Below are 23,343 nucleotides of genomic sequence, written 5' to 3'. Positions count from 1 at the left end.
TTAGAGGCAGACTAGATGCATCTCAGCACAGGGAAAAGTACATACAGCTTTGGTTGAGAATTTATTTTTAGATGTTTGTTTAGTGATATGAAGATCCCACAACAACTAGCTACCTCTAGTGGCTTTTTACGTACCTGGAAAAAAGAAAATGATACAAGCTGCTTAGAAACTAGCAAATGTGGGATTTTCTGGATCACCAACGATTTACAAGAAGTACTACTGGGCGCATCACTACAAAATAAAAGCACTTTTTAATGATATGCGTTCTTCTTTAACCCAGCATAGATGGTGCAAGTGATTTATATCAATGCTGAACTACAATGTTGGCATGTTAGCATTCATTTAACTATTTCATTAATACACTGCAACAAAAAAAGAGAAGGTGGGCTGTTTAAATTTTTAATTACACTAAAAGGAATTATTCTTTCTTAGTAGTGTATATGGTAAAGAACAGTTTGCTAGGACTTCAGAAAAAGAACTGAACAGATGCTGAAAATCCTGAAACAGTTACCAGCATCCATAAATCAGCATGGTAAAATACTGTAAGTGTCATAATATTGTTTCACGCACTCTAAGTTAGCCAAGACATGTACATATGCTGTATCTGGAAAAAGTAAGCATTCTGTTTTGGTCAGCCTACCAGTTGAGTTAGGAAAGGGAAATGCACTAAATTATTAATGAACATACTGAAAAGGGGGCTTACATAGCTTACACTAGCAAGTTAGAAGAAAAACTGGATGGTCATCTTGGCCTAGAGGTTTCTCATTTTCATCCACACCTATTTCATTCATCTGCCTGCCCTGACAGCACATTAGAAGTACAACTCTGGCGCGTGATGACTAGTTTTGTAACCATTACTAAGCATTTCCAAATAAAATGCACAGTAACATACAGCAAGTGCTGAGAAGCTCACACTGCTGCTAATATGATATAGACAGCTTGACTATGTGTCATCTGCCGCTAAAGGATCTTAAATTATAGTGACATGTTAATTACTGGTGTTGTATCAAACGTGAGCTCTTCCTAAGCTTGTTTCTGAAGCAATCACCTGTTGTAAAGAAAAGACATATTTGAGAGTGGGAATATCTTGTCAATTAGCCAGCTCTCCTTCAAAACATTGTTCAGATTAAAAACAAAGGGACCCCCATTTTAATAATCAAAGTGTCATGAAAGCTAAGTTGTAACTACTTCTAAACATAGATTAGCAGGTATATCTTACTTGCAGGGGCAATGCTAACATTTTTAATGTGATTTAATGCTTTCTGTCACCCTGCAATTCATGTCTGATACAGTCTGACACACATAAATTAAGAGCCCTAATCAAGCAAGTAAACGATAGAGCAGCTGGGTAGACATCAAGTTGGCTAAACATGAATACAGTTCAATAGCTGAGACAGATGTTGGAGTTGCTGGATAACCCTGCAGGAAATCAATGTGTTTTTTTTTTTTTTTCTCCTATATAATACTGCTCTTAACAACTGAATAAATGGCTGAACACAGGCAGAATAAATCAAGAGGGGAACCCCGGATGCTTCTTTCTACTGTGACAAGTGGAGATAACGAACCTTGAGGATATTGCTCTTTGCAAAATTGCAGATCCATTTTATTGCTAGATAGCAACATGTAGAAGAAAACATTGAAGGATTCCTTGTATTAGCTTTCCCGATCTTGTGCAGATGGTGATTGTGTGTTGACATGCATGCTGTACCTACATTCCACTTTTAAGCAACACTTCCCAACTCAGTGCCATATGAACAACAATATATATAGCATCTGGCCCCAAAGAGCCCAGCAATTATGCAAAACATCAGAGACAATCAATAGGGGAAACACAGCCTACAGAGTTGAAAGTCCATTTTTATCACACATCATCTTCGACGATCGTGCAGGAAAATGTCACAAACAGTTTCTTAATACATTGATAAGGATAAGATGACTTTGCTAATCCTACCTTCCATGCCAGCTGCTTTTTGCTTGTCACTCCATCATGCCAATAAGTTGGCTGCTGTAACAAATCAAGATAGTGCAAAACAGCATCTTTTCCCTGCATCTGTCATCTTCCACAAAGCATTCTATTACTGCCGACTGCTGGGAACAAGAAAGTCTATTTGAATTCCAATAGCTCCCCTCACGCATGATTCAAGTTAGGTTAGGTGAGCATGCCTAACATGATTCTCCCCATCATTTATTATGCAGCTGCTACACCGTCAGTGTGGTAACCAGTGACTTAATCTGACACGTCGGGCTCACAAAGCTAAACCGTGCAGCCAGCACACATGAGCACGAGAAGCAACGTTCATTAAATGAGCATCCCTCCTGTCGGAAACACACAGGCACTGCCTCTGCAAATCTCTTTTAAATCCCAAGCCTCTTCCTGTCCTATTGGCTGGCATGACTTGAGATGCTGTTTTATTTTTTTTATTTTTTTACCCCCCCCTCCTCTCCTTTCCATTCTAGGAGTGGCTTCCTGTATTACTTGCTCTCACAGATATATGCTGATAATCCAACTAAACTACACAGCGATCAAATCAGGCATCGTCAGAGATCATATGACTTGTTGGATATGCAGCATCCTCCGTGTTCTCATCTCAAGGATGTTTTCATTTGTATTAGCAGAGATTATTCTTCATAATGCAGCAAGAAATAAAGTGGATCTGAAGCAGAGCACGCAGGTTTGCAAGAAATCAAGGCTGGAACGTAATTACAGCGTGTGGATGCAAATGTTCCAGAGAAGCAAGGTTGAATGTCATGCCTTGCCTTCACTCACAGAAGCAGTGAGTGGCAGGAGTGACAGGCAAGGAAAGATGGCTAATTAACATTCCATCAGAACAAGAAGCTGGAAGCCAAATCACTAAGGCTGCTGACCTACATGTTTTAAAATCACAGTCGTTTACACCAAAGAGAAGGGGGGGACTGACAACTCATGAGGCCCCCGGGCAATAGGGGATCATGGGGCCCCTGTGTCCTTGCCCAAACTCAAAAAAGCCTATGAAAAAGGTACCAGGGGCATCTCATGGGGCCCCCGGGCAATAGGGGATTATGGGGCCCCTGTGTCCTTGCCCAAACTCAAAAAAGCCTATGAAAAAGGTACCAGGGGCATCTCATGGGGCCCCCGGGCAATAGGGGATCATGGGGCCCCTGTGTCCTTGCCCAAACTCAAAAAAGCCTATGAAAATCAGGGGCATCTCATGGGGCCCCCTACGGACCCCGGGCCCTCGGGCAGTGCCTGAGTTTCCAAATGGTCAGTCCGCCCCTGCCAAAGAGCTTTTACTACCTTTTACTACCATGAGTTAATACATATGCCATCTATGGAAGCTATCAAGTACTGTATATGATAAGCTTTATCCAAGAAGGAGACTTCCAACATAAGGTGTGGGATCTTCAAAGATGTGTGAGTGTCAAGAGAACCTGTCACCTCACTGCTATTAATCATCAACAAGTGAAATCTTTAGACATCATTTTATTGCATGTATTATTATTATTATACAGTATTTATAAAGCGCCAATAGTTCGCTCAGCGCTGTACATTGCAAAGGGGGACAGAACATGTGACAGAACAATACCAATACAATGCAAAACATGAGGGGATTGAGGGCCCTGCTCTTTCGAGCTTGTATAATCCTATTAAATGTTTCAGCTGATTTTTTTAAGTGTAAAGATCAATGGTGTGCAAAAACAGATCCAGTTAGGTTTCATGCGCCTAACTATAGGTTTCTGTGGGAATAAATGATATGCTATACCAACCAATTTATGATTAAGGATAGCTTTGGTGTCCAGAGTAATTCTGTCCAGAAGCCTTTAATTCTTTTTATTATAGATGAGTGAATAATTAAAAATGTGCTCTGGCAGCAATTTGCCTTATCCACTACTGAGATCCAATTTGCCAGTAATTATTACAGTGGGTTTTTTTTATCTTTTTTATATTAAAAAAAAAAGTGCAATCCCCTGTTAAGGATACCTGCCCTGCACAACAGTTATGAGTCATCCCTATGATTGAACAGCTAAAACAGGGTTGGCTCTTCTGTCTTTCTCATTCTAGCTCCTATTCCCTTTAGAAGAGGATTCTTTCAAAGTACCAGCCTAATGGTAAAAGGCACCATAAATAGTATAGGAAGTTGTGGTGCAAAAAGTAGTTTTGCTCATTTGCAACTTATTCATTTTTCAGGGCAGGTTTACCCTCATTTATTATTTGGTGTAGCCATTGTCACCAGGACAGGGGTTAAAAGGAGATAGTACAAAAAGTGGCCACTTCCCCAGTCTATAACTGGCTTTTGTAGCAAGGACAAATGAACAGGCAATGCATGTAAAAAAAAAAGAGAGGAGAAAGTTCCTGGTCAACTTGCCAGCCAGCTTGCCAACCACCGAACTAACCTAACAGTATGCGTTAAAAGCAGGGGTTTAGCACACATTTGCAAATACATATGTAAGCCACAGAGCCACGTCACGGAACTCCGATGTTCTGTGGTCCTAACACAAATTGTGAGAGCCCCCATAGTAGAGACACATGTGTTTAATGGATAGATCAAGGGCAGGTGCCTCTACTATGGGGGCTCTCAGAATTGGTTGAGTTAGGACCACAGAATATCAGGGTGCCGTGACGTGGCTCTGTGTCTTACGTATGTATTTGCAGATGTGTGCTAACTAAACCCCTGTTTTTAACGCATACTGTTAGACAGGTTAATTCAGTTGTTGACAAGCTGGCTGGGACTTGGCAAGTTGACCAGGAACTTTTTCCTCTCTTTTTTTCTTTGGTAAAAGGAAATAGCTGTAAGGGTGACCCAAATAGCATTAACAACTCAAAATGGGTTCCAACCATTATCTCACTTTATTGCAAAAAACCCAACAAAATAACAGTTTTGGCTGGACACATACTTACATAAAAAAATCTGCTAGGAAAAAAGCTAATGAATATCTTCACCCCAGCTTCCACACTACATAGGGTGATGTCAGCCTCCTTCTGATCAGATCCTGTGGAAAGGCAAGTAACTAAGTCTTGCAAGATGACCCTATAGCACAGTTCAGGAGTTTCTTGCAATATCTGGGCTACTCAGCATTCCCTGGGATCTCGCTGGAAAAACTGTGATGCCCAGGCATGATGGCTTCATGGGCAGAAGCCAGAGGAATGTTGAGTTTATTTTCATTTTTTTTCATTTTTTTTTTCATTTATTGGCAGCCTTTTGCCATGATGGGGTGGGACTTAGGGGTTCATGGGGCCGCTGTGTCCTTGCCCAAACTCAAAAAAGCCTATGAAAAAGGTACCAGGGGCATCTCATGGGGCCCCCTACTGACCCCGGGCCCTCTGGCAGTGCCCGAGTTTCCAAATGGTCAGTCCGCCCCTGGGTGGGAGGGCAGGGAGGCAAACTAAATAACCAGAACTTGCAGTTATTTACTGTTAGTTATTTATTTTATATACTATTGTGGTAATATAATGTAACTACAAAATCACAACTGTTAAATATCAACCAGTTAACATGAAAACTAGACTGTGTGAAATTTCCATGAGCCCATTATCCAGTTACTACCATTTCAACAATAAAGAAGTGGGGAAGAGTTGCTGAAAATATCCCAAAATGGGAGTTTTTAAGAAGACTGGAACCAAATGGAAAATGAAGACAGAAGAACTTATGGATGACCATGACAGGGACTGTTTAAGCAATTTTGCAATATGTTTATATTTGAACTAATGTGAGAAATAAACTTAAAGCCAATAAATTAACAGGGAACTCCAGGGACATAGTTCCCTGAATTTCCCTGTAGCATTTAAAATCATCTCTGTGCTGGGGTCCCCTCCTCACAGTTGTGCTCAAAAGTTTGCATACCCTGGCAGAAATCATAAAATTTTGGCATTGATATTGAAAATATGACTGGTCATGCCAAAAACCTGTCTTTTATTTAAGGATAGTGATCGTATGAAGTCATTTATTATCACATAGTTGTTTGGTTCCTTTTAAAATCATAAAGGTAACAGAAATCACACAAAAGGCCCAGGTCAAAAGTTTACATACCCTGGAATGTTTGGTCTGTTGTGAAACACACAGGTTAAAATGGCAATTAAAGGTTAATTTCCCACATCTGTGGCTTTTTAAATTGCAATTAGTGTCAGTGTATAAATAGTCAATGAGTTTGTAAGCTCTCACGTGGATGCACTGAGCAGGCTAGATACTGGGCCATGGGGAGCAGAAAAGAACTGTCAAAAGACCTGCCTAACCAGTTAATGGAACTTTATAAATATGGAAAAGGATATGAACTGATATCCAAAGCCTTAATTATGCCTGTTAATGCTGTTCAATCACTTATTAAGAAGTGGAAAATTCAGGGATCTCTTGATACCAAGCCAAGGTCAGATACATTAAGAAAGATTGCAGCCACAACTGCCAGAAAAATAGTTTGAGATACAAAGAAAAAGACACAGGTAAACTCAAGAGAAACACAGGCTGCTCTGGAAAAAGACGGTGTTGTTTTAAAGAGGACAATATGACAAACTTGAACAAAAATGATCTGCATGATGGAGTTGCCGGAAAAAAGCCTTTACTGTACAATGCTACAAAAAGGCTGGTGAGGTGGGTTAGAGCATTGTCAGAAATATCATAACTGGGCTTTTTTGTAGCTATGATCAGTCAGCAGATACATGGGCAAAAGACTCTGATGACATATCATAAAAGAACTAGGATTTTGCGGGCTTCCTGATCATGTGATCACTTTGATTGCCTGTCACAGTGATCATATGATAGGGGACCCATCCTACCAGCTTCTAATTTTCTCTACCCTGCAGCTATTGCTGGCTGACAGACGAGGCCACATGACCCAACCAGAGCAGGCTGAAAAAGGTAAGTATACAGATCTTTTTTTACACAAGTTTGTCAGCCTAGGAATTAGGAGAGTGAAAGGAACATTTTCTGACATGAATTTGAGCTGCTTTAAGTAGGATTTGTATTTCCACAGACTTGCATGGGAATGTAAAGCCCACCTAATGCAAACAAAAAGCCTGACAATACAGTCCTTGAAGCAGTTGCTGTCTGATGGTGAAGGACAATGCCAGAATGTTCATGTAAGACATTTCTTAAAAATGTTGCTAATGCTCTAAATTATCTTATATTATCTAATCTTATTTTTTTTTTGCCAGGGAATGGAACTGTGACCTAGATTTGAAAGACCTCCTCTCCTCCCTACAGGGGGTCTTTCTGTAGACTGCAAATTAACCACTTGGCAACTGTGCTATAGCCGAATTAGCTATAGCCACGCTACAGCGTGGTTGTCCAGTTCTGGGAGGGCGTCATATGACATCCTCTCAAAATGCGCCCTCCCATGCACCCCCAGCGGGGGTGTCCTACGACACAGCTGATCACATGATGTGGTAAAAGGCCAATCATGGCGGCCTTTTACCATGTGATCAGCTGTGTCTAATGACACAGCAGATCACTGGGTAAATGCAGTTGCCCGTTATCGGCTGCACATTCCTCACGCTGTCACAGCATGAGGAAAGTACTGCTGATAACTGGCAATTGTCAGAGAACAGCGGCAGTGATCATCAGGGTACTGATGATCAGTGCCCAGAATTTCCACCCACCAGTGCCCAGCAGTGCTACCCACAAGTGCCAAACAGTGCCACCCTCCTATGCCCATCAGTGCCCAGCAGTGCCACCCACTTGTGCCCATCAGTGCCTAACATTGCCACTCACCTGTACCCAGCAGTGCCACCCACCAGTAGCCAGCAGTGCCCCCCATCAGTACCACCATTCAGTGCTGCCCAGCAGTGCCGCCCATCAGTGTCCATCACTGCTGCCCATCAGTGCCGACCCTCAGTGCACATCATTGCTGCATATCTGTGCAGACTAATCAGCGCTGGCTCATCAGTGCTGCCTATCAGTGCCTCTCAGTGCTGTCTATCCGTGCCACATCATCAGTGCCACCTATCAATGCCCATCAGTGCCACCTATCAGTGCCCATCAGTGCAACCTATCAGTTCTCATCAGTGCTGCGTATCAGTGCAGCTTCATCAATGCACATCAGTGAAGGAGAAAAATTACCTGTTTGCAAAATTTTATAATATAAATTTTTGCTCTTTTTTTGTTTATAGCGCAAAAAAGAAAACACCCAGTGGCAATTAAATACCACCAAAAGAAAGTTCTATTTGTGTGAAAAAAATATAAAAATGTCATATGTATACAGTGTTTCATGACTGTGCAATTGTCATTCAAAGTGCAACAGAGCTGAAAGCTGAAATTTGGCCTGGGCAAGAAGGGGGTATAAGTGTCCGGTAGGCAAGTGATTAATAGAGGGATCAACAGTTACATCAAACAGTTTTTTTTCCTTTTAGGTTAAAGATTTTACATGAATAAATAAATGTTGATCATTTTAATCACCCCTTCCAGCTTTAATTGGATTTTCTCATCTATGTAAACTGATACATTCTGTTGGAGAGCTTGTGCTTCTGAAAAACAACATACTTACTGGCCAGATCACCACATGAAAATAGAAAGAAGAAAACAAATGCAGCCGTCACATCTAACAATTGGTAAGCTGCAATATAATAAATGTTTGCCTTTGGGTTTAAGACCATTTTAACTTTCACCTGGTGTAAACAAGGCTGCCTTGTTCACTGTTATAGACATGACTGGTCTGTGTTACAACATAGATTAGTGGTGTTAATGGAAAGGTGATGTCAGCATTGTATTTTAATGAGATGGTCACTAACATATCTCAGTAAGTATATTAACGCTAAAGCTTGTCTTCCACTTTGTTAAATGTCGTCAAGATTTAATTTGTTGGAACAGTTAAGTGGAAAAGAGAATGAACTCAGAAACTTCTGTCCAAGTCAGTATTTTATAGAGGTATTAGTAGTAACAATTATGCCAGAACACTGATCTCAGTAAAAGGTAAAACGACACTCATTAACTCTGACATATTTTGATGGCAGGAAGGTATCAGGAAATATAGCATTTCAAGTTAATTATCTACTGAACTGTAAAGTAATAAAAATAAGTCAGGAAAAAGATGAAATTATTTTACTGACAGACTTGCTAAATTACAGTAAAGGAAAATAGTAGACAATATACAGATGTTGCTGGTTGCCTGTCACAGTAACCCGAGACTATGAACCAGATTTAACATTAAAATTGTTTCGTAGAAAAGGCTACATAATTGTATCTCAAAGGTGCATGATATTCAAGGGTGTTTGCAAGCTGTAAATCACACATAACTCCCTCTGGATGCATAAACCACTCATCCATGGCCAGCCAATAAAATGCATGTCAGCTTTATCAGGTAGTTTTATACTCAATGAGCTTTCCATGACAAGCAAGTACCCTAATAATTATAGCAGGTATCATTTTTTATTACCATACTATCACCAATGTTTTGATCTATAAAACAAGCTAGTAAATCATACATAGGAACGTTCTGCTCTTCTATATTGTACCTTATTGTAAAGATAATCATTATTTTCTAATTTAGCAAACATTATAAAGTGAATCATTTACTACGAAAGATAGGCATGGTATGCAAATATTGGTTACATATGAGAAAACTACATGCCACTGTGGCAGACAATGACGGGGCTTACAAAATGTCCATTCATTTTGTAAAGGTGTATTGCAAGATATGTCAAAGAGCATCTATTATTCAGCTGAGCTAATGGAACATTAGATGATAAAATTATGTCATTTTATGTAGCACACCACCTGGCCTGTTTCTATCAAATGGTATGAGATTGTGATAAAAGGGTCTTTATGAAGATGCAAATGCAGTTATTATGATACATGCCATACACAAGCCACCCTGAAATGTATCCAATCTAAAAAAAATAGATTTTAACATTTTAGAGTATCTATAGCAAAATAATATTTCTGATAGAAAATGAACACATATAATAAAATAAACTTTTGGTTAAAGTAGCCATAAGGTAAACCTTCAAAAATAAACCTGTAAATCAATAATTCAGAAAAGTGGCATTAAAATACCTTGGCTTTGGATATGGATTTTAAAGCTCTGAGCCTAAAGTGGTTCTTCAGTCATTGTTAGAAAAATTAAAAGTCACCAACTACAAAAACTGTAACTGCTGACTTTTAATAATAGGACACTCAGCTGTCCCAGGATCCAGTGCCATCCTCACTTGTCCAGTTTCTTCACCAGGCTTCTGTCTCCAGGGTTAGGCTACCCACTGCCATGTGTGAGCCATGCTGAGCTACCTGAATGGTCCCACAGTTTTCTGGGACCTGTGACATGTGGCTGTGGAAACTTCTGCTCAGATTGCTTAGGCGATCAGACCATAAGTGAGGGATTGGTACCTGTCAAAACCGGGTACCCGGTCCCCCCAAAAAACCCCCAAAGTGCCATATATGAAGGGGGGATAAGGAGGAAGAGCGTGAAGTTCCACTTCAATATTTGCAGATACCAGGGAGCAAGCTATATGTGAGAATGGAGATCTCATTAGTAGCATGCATACTGTAACCAATTTGACATAAAAAAAAATGAACTTTCTGGGCACCCCAAGGACCACAGTTACACGTAAATAGGATGTTCAAAAATCTTTATTGAGAATCACCAATAAAAACAGTAAAATTGATAGTGAGAACTCATTGTCATTTTCACTGTTTTTAATGATGGGTGCCTGGAAAGCCCATGTCTCTCTTTGGTTCCATTAGTGGGATGTGGCACCATTAAATATGTACTTTATAGGTTTCTTCAGTCCCACCCTGGAGAGATCTGTTCTTGGTCTGTTTGTTAGCATGCATAATGTTCTGGGGTATAGGTCCAATAGTGACGTGGATAATGAGCAGTGAAACTGTGTACATTACAGTGTCATGGATGCTGGGAAATAAGCTGGGTATACAAGGGTGCAGATCTTATTGGTTTCATTGCTACTGTGCTGGGGTAAAATAAATAAATAATTACCGCGCTCTAATACTATCATTCCAATAAAACGTGCATATAAAGTGTAACTATTCAATATTATGTGCTGTAAAAATATCAACTTGTAAATTACATCACCATATTATATTCACACAATGTGTCGTCAAAAATAAAAAATCCTTATATAAATAAAGAATATTTAAATGAATCTAATTGTGCTAAATTTGCAATATAAATAACTAGTTAAAAAGAAATCAATAAATTCATAAAGTCAAGTGTGCAAATTGTGCAAAAAAGAGTAAAGTTCAGCAGAAAAATGGTGGTAATAATATACTCTCCTTTCAAGCTGCTTGTGGTTGCGTAGCTGGGATCATGTGGCTTCTCTCTGAGCCTGTGTAGGTATAAGGTGCAAGCTATTCTCAGTTTTTTCACCACAAGAGTCACGAACTTCCCTCTGGTTTCTCAACCTCGGATGCACCACAGAAGTCACGAGTTTAATATTTTAATATTCTAATGCTTTATCTTATCATGAATCTTGCTTAATTTATATTTAATTTATGCGATCAGGTTAATTTCTAATATATGAGCGCTGCATATTTTTATCACATACTATCCAAAGTTTTTTGAGGTTCACTTTCTATGCTAGCAGCTCATTTAATTAATTTATTCATCTATTTATATATTCATTTTTTATCATCCGATTAATTATTAGACACCTAGCGCTGTTGCACTTTACTCCATTTTTAATATAATTTGATTAATTATGGTGATGTAATTTACAAGTCGATATTTTTACAGCACATAATATTGAATAGTTATACTTTATATGCACGTTTTATTGGAATGATAGTATTAGAGCGCGGTAATTATTTATTTATTTTACATATAGCACACATCTTATGAGGGTGAGCAAGGATTCCAGCGACCTAATACATTGATTGTTTACTCCAGTGGCTCACAAGTTTATTCACATAATACTGTGCTGGGGTGTTGATTTCTTCTAGGGCAGCAATGGGCAAACTATGGCCCGGCGGACCTTTTAATCTGGCCCGTGGAGCGTGATACTGTCAGGATGGCTGTCAGGATGTGTGTAGGCGGGGCAGCGTGACGAACGTGAGGGGAGCTAGGCTCCTCTCACAGTCCGCCCTGAAGACCGGAACGGCGCGGTAACATGGCGAGAGGAACACGCGGAGCAAAGGTAAGTGAATTGACACAGGGGGGACTTGGCTTACTACTTGGGGGGGAATAGTACTATGGGGGATGAAATACTATATGAGGGATGAATTAATATGGGGGATGAATTAATATAGGGGGGATGAATTACTATAGGGGGGATGAATTACTATATGGGGGATGAATTACTATGGAGGATGAATTACTATATGGGGGATGAATTACTATAGGGGGGATGAATTACTATAGGGGGGATGAATTACTATATGGGGGATGAATTACTATGGGGGATGAATTACTATATGGGGGATTAATTACTATGGGGGATGAATTACTATGGGGGATGAATTACTATGGGGGATGAATTACTATATGGGGGATGAATTACTATGGGGGATGAATTACTATATGGGGGATGAATTACTATGGGGGATGAATTACTATGGGAGATGAATTACTATATGGGGGATTAATTACTATGGGGGATGAATTACTATGGGGGATGAATTACTATATGGGGGATTAATTACTATGCTTACTATGGGGGAATATTACTATACTTACTATGGATGACACATACACATCATTCATCTACTCTTGGTCCGGCCCCCGGGTCCAATATATGAACCCATTGCGGCCCTCAAGTCAAAAAGTTTGCCCACCCCTGTTCTAGGGCATGCATAATGGGCACTGGGCAGTAAAATAACCCTTCAGCGCGCATTTCCTGGATACTGGGGAGTAAGCTCCGTGCACTAGAGTACAGATCTCACTGGTCTCTCCTTTTGCACTTTTCTTCACAGAGTACAGAGATTAGTGTATTTGGTCTTTTCTCCTGTGACCATTAACAGAACATAGTCTAATAATATATATCAATCAATCAGAATTATGTTTACATAAGGTAGAGTTATGGCCTTTCATTAAAAAATAAAATACAGTATAAGCATTACAGCATTTCATTTTAAGTGCATCTGCCCTTTCAGTTTTTTCTTAAGCAGACCATGCATTAAGCAATTTTCTTTCTTGCAGCCTCTGCTTGCTGGAAAGAAAATTGCTCGATTCATCCATTAACACATTCACTGTTGATGGGGGAATCTCTATGGCGGAGCTTTTGAATTCTGACAGCGCAAGGTTCTCCAGCTGTCAGAACACAATGATCACTTCTGGCAGTGATTGAATAAGATAAAACCCGACAGATCGAAACTCAGCTGGTTCAGCAGGGACTAGAGAAATGTCAATGTATGGGCAAGCTGGTTGTACTGAAGTCAATCAATTGATCAACTTCAGTACAACCAGCTTGCCCATACTTCGAAATTTGTCTGGTCCCTGCTGAACCGGCTGAGTTTCGATCCATCTATGGCCAGCTTAAGTTCCCCTGCTAAATCCCACCTGTTGAGCCTGCCTGTGCCTGCTTGCACTGCAGTGCGGTTAAAAAAAAATTTGCAGGGGCATTGTCAATGCTGATTGACAAGGTTATAGATTGTAACTCAGCACCTGTCCACACCTAGTTCTGTCCACTGCTTTCAGAATTTTCATCACTACCCCTGTTGCTGAAATCTTCCCACTGTAGGCTGCAGTGTCTAGGAGGGGAACAGCAAAAAAAAGGAAAAAAAATATTATATAATGTAATAAGTTATGAATATTCATAATACACTTATTTTTGTTATGTTAAATAGTTGCAAAAAAAAATTATCTGGCGATTCTATTTCCCAGATCATTATTTTCACTGCTGGCTGACAGCACTCTTCAGATGCTATTAAAATGACTAATCTCCCTCCAGTATTGTCAGCATGCAGAATACTGCTCTGCACATGTGAGGTAATGTGTTTCCAATAACATATCTCTGCACATGCGCCATAGTGCATTTTCCTCTGATAATGCTACTCTGCACATGCTCCATAATTCTCTGGCTCTGCCATGGTGCTGGAAAGAGGTGACATGTGACATCATTTTTCCCCAGCAGCTTTTGCCCTGGAAACTGGAGCAGGAACTTCCACCAGTGATGCAATAGGAGTCTAGATTCACATCCACCCTCACGTGACCACAAATAAAAAGACTAAAATAGAGTATGTAAATGATGACTTTTTTGGATTTGAACCATGTTGTGCTACAAAGCTAATGCTTTAACTATAGGTGGGATGTTTATGGAGATCAACCTATACAACTACTTTAGACCAGAACAGTACAGTATGGATTTACACTGGTTACTACTATAGTTAAAGCAGACCATACATTAAGCAATTGTCTTGATTCCCCCCATCAACGCATTCAAGGAATCCCTCCAGCAAAGCTTTTGTATTCTGATGGCGGGATGTTTCCCAGCTGTCAGAATACAATGATCACTAACAGCGGCTATAGCCGTTAACACTGATCGAATGCATAAAAAACACAACAGACTAGTTGTACTGAAGTCAATCGATAGATCGGTTTCAGTATAACTAGTCTGCCCATACATGAATCAAAATCCGACCGGTTCATCAATATTGATCCACCTATAGTCGGCTTATCATACCACTCTTGAACCTTGCTAATTAATGCAAGAATCAATAAATTAAAACTGTCACAAAGCTGGGAAATTCAAATGGATATACATACTGAAAAGATACACCTTTTTAGGCAGATAAAAAAAGATATGCCCCTAAAGTTACATGCAAGTTTGCCCCTCCCCCCAGTATCTTAAGCCTCCCTACTGGTCCTTTTAATGGGATATCCAGCATCATTATCAAAAGAGAATGGGTGGGACCAGCTTGACTGTCACAGATAAAACAGTCCTGTAAATTTCATTTCATTAGCATATTTTTATTATTTCTCATTGTCTGCAACAACATGATTAGGAAAAATTAGGAATAGATATAAATTATGGTTCTAAAGTCATTTATGTGCTGCTTTATCTTAATATGTCTCCACATGTAATTGGAAGTGGATATATGGGACTACCTGATTGCATATACATTGGACAGTTTAGGGAGGGACCTGACACTTTAAAAATTGTGGTAAAGTATACAGTTGCAAGAAAAAGTATTTGAACCCCTTGGGATTACATGGAGTTTTGCATGAATTGGGCATAAAATGTGCTCTGAACATCATCTAAGTCACAACAATAAAAGAACAGTCTGCTGAACATAATACTACACAAACATTAGATGTTGCCATGGTTTAATTGCACATAACATGTAAACATTCACAGTGCAGGGAGGAAAAAGTATGTGAGGCCCTAGCTTAATGACTTCTCCCAGAGCTAATTGGAGCCAAGAGTGAGCCAACCTTGACTCCATTCAGTGTGATGATATTGGATGCGTTGCTGACAGCTGTCCTGCCCTTAAAAAACACACACCTGTTTTGGGTTTACTGGTTTCAAGAAGCACTGTCTGATGTGAACCATGCCTCACAGAAAAGAGCTCTCAGAAGACCTACGATCAAGAATTGTTGACTTGCATGAAGCTGGAAAGGGTTACAAAATTATCTCCAAAAGCCTTGATGTTCATGTGTCCACGGTAAGACAGACTGTCTACAAATGGAGAAAGTTTAGCACTGTTGCTACTCTCCCTAGGTGTGGTCGTCCTGTAAAAATGACTGCAAGAGCACAGCGCAGAATGCTGCATGAGGTAAAGAAGAATCCCAGAGTGTCAGCTAAAGACCTACAGAAATCTCTGGCACATGCTAACATTTTTGTTGACACATCTACAATAAGGAAAACATTAAACAAGAATGGAATACATGGGAGGACACCACAGAGGAAGACATTGCTGTCCAGAAAGAATATTGCAGCACGTTTGAAGTTTGCAAAAGAGCACCTGGATGTTCTACAGCACTACTGGCAAAATATACTGTGGACAGATGAAACCAAGATTGAGTTGTTTGGGAAGAACACAGAAACACTATGTGTGGAGAAAAAAAAGGCACCGCACACCAACATCAAAACCTCATCCCCACTGTAAAACATGGCGGAGGGAGCATCATGGTTTGGGGCTGCTTTGCTGCCTCAGGGCCTGGACGGATTGTTGTCATTGATGGGAAAATGAATTCCAGAGTTTATCAAGACATTTTGCAGGAAAACGTACGACCATCTGTCCGCCAACTGAAGCTCCGCAGAGGATGGGTGATGCAACAGGACAATGACCCAAAGCATACAAGTAATTCAACAAAACAATGGCTGCAACAGCACAGAATACGCCTTCTGGAGTGGCCCAGTCAGAGTCCTGACCTCAACCCGATTGAAATGCTGTGGCATGACCTTAAGAGAGCGATTCACACCAGACATCCCAAGAATATTGCTACACTGAAACAGTTTTGTGAAGAGGAGTGGTCCATAATTACTCCAGATCGTTGTGCAGGTCTGATCTGCAACTACAGGAAACGTTTGCTTGAGGTTATTGCTGCCAAAGGAGGGTCAACCAGTTATTAAGTCCAAAGGTTCACATACTTTTTCCTCCCTGCACTGTGAATATTTACATGTTATGTGCAATTAAACCATGGCAACATCTAATGTTTGTGTAGTATTATGTTCAGCAGACTGTGTTCTTCTATTGTTGTGACTTAGATGACGTTCAGAGCACACTTTATGCCCAATTCATGCAAAACTCCATGTAATCCCAAGGGGTTCACATACTTTTTCTTGCAACTGTATTTTACAATCAGATGTGGGGGGGGCAAGCAGTCAAATGAGAATTAACCTGTATGAATGGCCAAATCAATTTTTTGGGTTCTGGATTGAGTAAGGAAGGGTTAAAAGTCCTGTCATTTTCTTATTTGCTGTCCGTGTCCCATTGGGCAGATTTCTCTTCACTTCCTGTCCCAGAGAGGCAACAGTATATGAGAGAAAGTCTCTTCCAAATGAGGGGATAGTTGCCACTAGAAAATCTGTTACCAATGAAAAATGTATCCTCACCTACTGTTCTTGTGACAATTAGGGATGAGCCAAATGTACCTGGGTTTAGCTCGAGACGGGTTCAAAAAACACAACTAAAGTTCAGGTATCAAGTCTGAACCCCATTAAAGTCAATATGAGCCTAATGTTAAAACAAACAGAAGTGGAAATTTGATTAGGCAAAGAGAGTGGGATTGTCAAAAAATGCTGGGGGGGGGGGGGGGGGGGGCTGGGTACTGCCCTGTGAAACAGGTACCGAAGGAAAACTTGCCCTCTGGAAGGCTCTATCCCCTTCATGACCAAGCCATTTTTTGCTATTCAGCACTGTGCTACTTTAACTGGCAATTGTGTGGTCATGCAACACTGTACCCAAATGAACTTTTAGCAGCTTTCTTTTAGTGGTATTTGCTCACCACTAAGTTTTTTTGCTATATAAACATAAAAAGACTGAAAACAAATATATACTGTACATTTTCTACTTGCTGCTATAAAACATATCCAATAAAATCAAATTTCTTTATTAATTTAAGCCAAAATGCATTCTACTACATATATTTGGTAAAAAAAATGCTAGTAAGTAAATATTAAGTAGTTTGCTTGAAAGTTATAGCGTCTACAAACTATGGTATATATATTTGAAAATTGATCATTCCTGATGTACTGATGGCCTATCATTTCTTGAGGCCCTTAAAATTAATTTATTCAGCCCTTAAAATTTAGAAGGAGGCACAGTGAATTATTTTTAAATACTGTCACCAGTGCAGTACAGTGTCATCATATGACCGGTGTGGTGGTGGTATGTTAAAAAAAAATATAAAAGGTAATTTTATTTTAATTTTTTATATACTTTCATCAGAGTAGTTCAGCGTTCACTCTGGGGCGGGTGATCAGGGATTTTTTTTTTTTTTTTTTAGACTTTGATTGCTTTTACAGTGATGATCACTGTACCATGAATATTTTGCAGTGTCACAAATGTGTTACATTCATAACAGCTGTGATTACTATTGTGTGTTGTGATTAGCCCACAACTATCACATGGTACTGGGCAACAAAGTGCTGTGTTCATTGGAGCGAGAGTGGCAAGTCAGAGCACATCTGCTAAGCAATGTACAGGTATGTCACTTAGCCTGCTTGTGCCACCTGCTCGCAGTACCTGAACTGTGAGCAGTCCAGAGGTGGTTAAATATTCTGTTCGGCAGAGAGCAGTAATTTTAGTAATGCATTAATTTAAACATTAAAAATGAAAAACTCCTTTAAAATACATGATTGGGGATGCCCTGATCCCACCTTTGAAGTGCCAATCTGTATAATCTATATAACCTATTGCAGCAAAACTGACATGTACAAAGAAAAAATGCAGTTTAAATTGTCAGCAAATGTCATCTCCCAGCAGCTTACTTGGGTTTGGATACAAAGCAGCTGGGGTTTCCCTTTGTCTCTAATAAACCTTTATCCTAGATGAGGGTCTGGTATAGATGTTAGTAGGGGACTCCTGCACAAAACAATTGCATGAGGCTCCCCTAAATATACACACCTGACCCCATCCATGATGAGGGTCTGGTTTGCATGTAAAGGGGACCCCACACAAAAAAAAGTACTGGGTCCCCCTAAATTCTATTCAAGACTCTTCAGAACTTTTTAGGGGGAACCCCATGTCATCGCTGACATGGCCCCACCACTAAAAGTAAGCAAAGGGGTGAGGTCTCCCAGGTGATGTGACCATATGACCATGTAGCCATATTTTCTTAGTGATTCATGCTATTACTTTTTTACATTGCCATGGATTATTGGTCAGTAAATGAATGGACCCGGGTGAGGTCACTGGTTGCTAAGGATACAGCAGGTGCCTGCTTATATATAGCGTTGCACCCTCACCGAATGACCAAAAAGTCCAGTGATTAGACAAAAGTCTGAACAGCCAAAGTTCAGTCCCAACCTGTTTTTGAATAAAACCCTGAGCTCATCCCTAGTGACAACTTAAAATGTCTGATTTTTCTGTCATTTTCTGTTTCAGTCATAATGGTTGTTAGGACGTATAAGGACACATACATACAAATTTTTCCTACTCTGTCCAAAACAAAAAAACATTTTTTGAGTTTTGCAAAAATTGTATTGTCAATGCAATTTAAAACTTTTTGTTGTGAAATTTGCTGCAAATTGCAGATAGTCACAACATGAATGTATGTTTTCCAATCTTACAACTCACAGTGATGTTCATTTGCAATACTAATTATGGTGTCCGTTTATGACACAGAGAATAGCTGTGATTCAGAGGATTGCAGCTATTCTCTGGTTATTCACAGTTTATGACACTCAGGAGATCAGCGGAGAACATGTTCAACCCTTCACTGGAGTTTTGTGTTCTCCCACAAACTAAGGAGCGATAATTTACCTCTGCTTAGTAAACTGATCTTTTACTGTAATCTCGCGAGATTATATTAAAATAAGCCGTTTTCCAGCGTTTGTAGACCGTTCTCCAGCGCTTGTAGACCGTTCTCCCTTCGTTCGGAGAACTGCTTCATAAAAGACATTCACAGGAGAACTGTGTTCTCCGAGAATGCCGGAGAACTGAGCAGCGATCATTTATGGCTGGTTCATCAACGGACACCTATATCTGACTATAATAAAACACTTACCGTATTTTCCGGCGTATAAGACGACTTTTTGACCCTTGAAAATCTTCTCAAAAGTCGGGGGTCGTCTTATACGCCGGTATACGTCAAGGCGGCACTTTTTAGGGGGGCGGCATGGTGCCGCCGCCGCCGCCCCCCCCTTCTGACGGAAGGGACACTAAGTACAGGGGTGGGCAGAGGGCTGCTGTCTCTTACCTGGCTCCCACGTCGATCCAGTCCAGGAAGCGCTGCTCCTTCAGTCACTCCGGCCACTCCCTCACTCCTGCCGCTCAGCTCCACCTCCTCACCGGTGATTGGCTGCCAGAACTGTAGCTCAGGAAAGGCACACAGGCGGCCAATCACAGGCGAGGAGGCGGAGCCGAGCGGACCTGCGAAAATCGAGTGAGGGAGAAGCCGGTAAGTGTGCAGTGCAGAGGTGCTGCTGCAACCACATATGCTGGCTGCAGCAGTACCATACTGGAACAGGAGTCAGCAAGTGTCATTGGTGTCAGTGGGAGGAATAGTGCCCCATCATTGGTGTCACTGATACTGATGATGGGGCATTATTCCTCCCACTGACACCAATGATGGGGCACTATTCCTCTCACTGACACCAACGATGGGGCACTATTCCTCCCACTGACACCAACGATGGGGCACTATTCCTCCCCCCACTGACACCAATGATGGGGCACTATTCCTCCCCCCACTGACACCAACGATGGGGCACTATTCCTCTCCCCACTGACGGGGTACTATTCCTCCCACTGACACCAATGATGGGACGCTATTCCTCCCACTGACACCAATGTTGGGATGCTATTCCTCCCACTGACACCAATGATGGGGCGCTATTCCTCCCACTGACACCAATGATGGGGCGCTATTCCTCCCACTGACACCAATGATGGGGTGCTATTCCTCCCACTGACACCAATGATGGGGCACGATTCCTCCCACGGACACCAATGCTGGGGCACTATTCCTCCCACGGACACCAATGATGGGGTACTATTCTTCCCACTGACACCAATGATGGGGCACGATTCTTCGCTCTGACACCAATGATGGGGCACGATTCCTCGCTCTGACACCAATGATGGGGCACTATTCCTCCCACTGACACTAATGATGGGGCACTATTCTTTACACACTGACACTAATGATGGGGCACCATAATTGGTGTCAATGGGAGGAATAGTCCCTCATCATTGGTGTCAGTGGGAGGAATACTGCACCATCATTGGTATCAGTGGGAGGAATAGTGCCCCATCATTGGTATCAGTAGGAGGAATAGTGCCTCATCATTGGTATCAGTAGGAGGAATAGTGCCCCATCATTGGTATCAGTGGCAGGAATAGTGCCCCATCATTGGTATCAGTGAGAGGAATAGTGCCCCATCATTGGTATCAGTAGGAGGAATAGTGCCTCATCATTGGTGTCAGTGGGAGGAATAGTGCCCCATCATTGGTATCAGTGAGAGGAATAGTGCCCCATCATTGGTATCAGGGGGAGGAATAGTGCCCCATCATTGGTGTCAAAGCGAGGAATTGTGCCCCATCATTGGTGTCAGAGCGAGGAAACGTGCCCCATCATTGGTGTCAGAGCGAAGAATTGTGCCCCATCATTGGAATACCATACCATATTGAAATCAAATCTGATGTTTTTTAATTTTTATTTGGTGTGTGTTGGAAGAGGGGTAGTCTTATACGGCGAGTATAGCCCAAACCCTATATTTTAACAGGAAAAGTAGGGGGTCTTATATGCCCAGTCGTCTTATACGCCGGAAAATACGGTATGCGGTCTATTTCTAAATATTTTACATAGGATTTAAACAACAGGTTCACACATTTTTTGGACTCAATTGGAAAAAAGTGTTAGTCTTCGGTTAAACTTAAGTAAATGTTGAAAACATTTACAAATACACCCTTAAGTAAAAGTCTATTGAAAATTGTTTTTTTTTCTTTTTAAAATGCAGCATGTAGGATCTGGGGCTTTCATTCCAGCTTTACTGCCCAAAGACTCGCTGACCTAGAACAGACATGCAACCACTAAAAGCTGAAAAGTCTGAACCCCTTCTCTGCATGCCTTTCCAAGGTCATTGGTAAGCTAGGTAATAAAGCCTGGTTCAGAATAACAGCCCTAAAGCCTGCATATCTATGCCAGGCCATTAATGGCATTGCCTTTTCTCTTCTTATACCTTAAATGGTACTGGAAAGTACGATTGCTAGTTGCCAATTGTAATGACGATCCAGTGGTTTCAGTTCTTTTTTAGGCAATGACCTAGGCCAAATTAGGATCAGGAGCATTGGCTTTACTCTGAATTTCACATTTCTGTGGTTGCTCCCAATCATTGAAAAGCATTGATGTCAGAGAGCTCCAGACAACTAGCATTGGTAAAAGTTGATCAGCAATGACAGCCCCCATCGCTCTCTCACTGTGGTTTTTCCTTTAACATTTGTAACTTTAGTTTCCAGGAGGTGTTACTAGCAGCATCATACATATTACTGTAGAATGTCTGTCCTAAGCCACCCTCTCTGGCTCTTTTACGAAGCCCACTGTGTTTGTACCTAAGAAAAGGAAAGCCTCTGACTTCTCATGGATAAAAGTGTCTACAAAGAAACTGCTAATGCTGCCCGTGTCAACCAGATCTTCCCTTTTATTGTTTAAATATAATTGACATAAACTGAGTACAGACAACACAGGCATGCTTCCAGACACTTCTTACCACAAAGCCTGTTTATAGTTCAATAAAGGATGAAATCTTTACTTTTGCAAATACATTGCAGCTTAGAGAAAAAAACATATTATATTTAATTATTAATATATTTTCATTATCCAAGACCAAATAAAAAGCCATTTTCCTATGATTTTTGCAATAGAGCTGGGCAGCTAAAACATTTTCTCTCACAAGGAAAAAAACAATGACATTTTTAGCTCAATTCTCTTCCTTGATAAACTGCTGCACATTTTTCTAATGGGTTCATTTCAACATTCATTCATGTGTTTTGACAAAGACATCTGAAAGGCAATTGAAAATCCTATTATTCAGTGCCATACACAGCCAAGATTCACTTCCCAGTGCAGGTCAGAATCCCCGTTGTCTTGTTCATCTTCGTTGTGATTACTTAGGTGCAAATGTTGGTGCTGTCCTACATTGGTTCAGCAGTCAGCCAATCACTTGAGGTTCAGTGAATTTGACCAGGCACTTTTTCCTGTGCACAGAGAACTGTTTTTTGTGTCTTATAATGAATACAGTCTTATTTTTCTGACCATCTCTTTATTTGATTTATGTCACCTTAGGTTGCCCTTGTTTTGCTGCTTATAAAATACACACTGTCAGCGTTAGTGAAAAAATTCACACGTTCTAACAGGGCAGCAGAATATGTTAGAAAGAATGCTTAAGAGAACCTGCTCAATGACTTGGAAAAATCTGGACATGCAGACTGACAAATGATAAATATCAATAATAATCATCATTGTCATCATCAACAACAAAACTGACAAGAGCATTCTCATACATTTAAATTCTTCTCTAGTGTCCTTAAAGTGACCCTGTCACTATAGAAAAGTAACTATAGCAGAATTTAACTGTAAAAAAAAACCTGTAAATAATCTTTTTTTGATGCTTGCTCTGCTGAACTCAACTCCAACTGCATTGTCCACAGGGAAACCAACACTTCCAGGAGTGTCATTCTTTTGGATCCCATAAAGATCTCAAAGGTTCTGACCGCCGGGCCATTATAGAAGACAAATGAAAAGAAAAGACCCACGCTCCCAGCCAAAAAAGTATAAAGACCCAGCAGCTAGTTGTACATTGTGATATATAATATAAATCCAAAA

The sequence above is a fragment of the Staurois parvus genome, unplaced genomic scaffold (assembly GCF_062004578.1).
Source record: "Staurois parvus isolate SC_StPar_1 unplaced genomic scaffold, SC_StPar_1.0 ptg000696l, whole genome shotgun sequence".
Classification (NCBI taxonomy): Eukaryota; Metazoa; Chordata; class Amphibia; order Anura; family Ranidae; genus Staurois; species Staurois parvus.
This window is presented reverse-complemented; position numbering follows the sequence as displayed.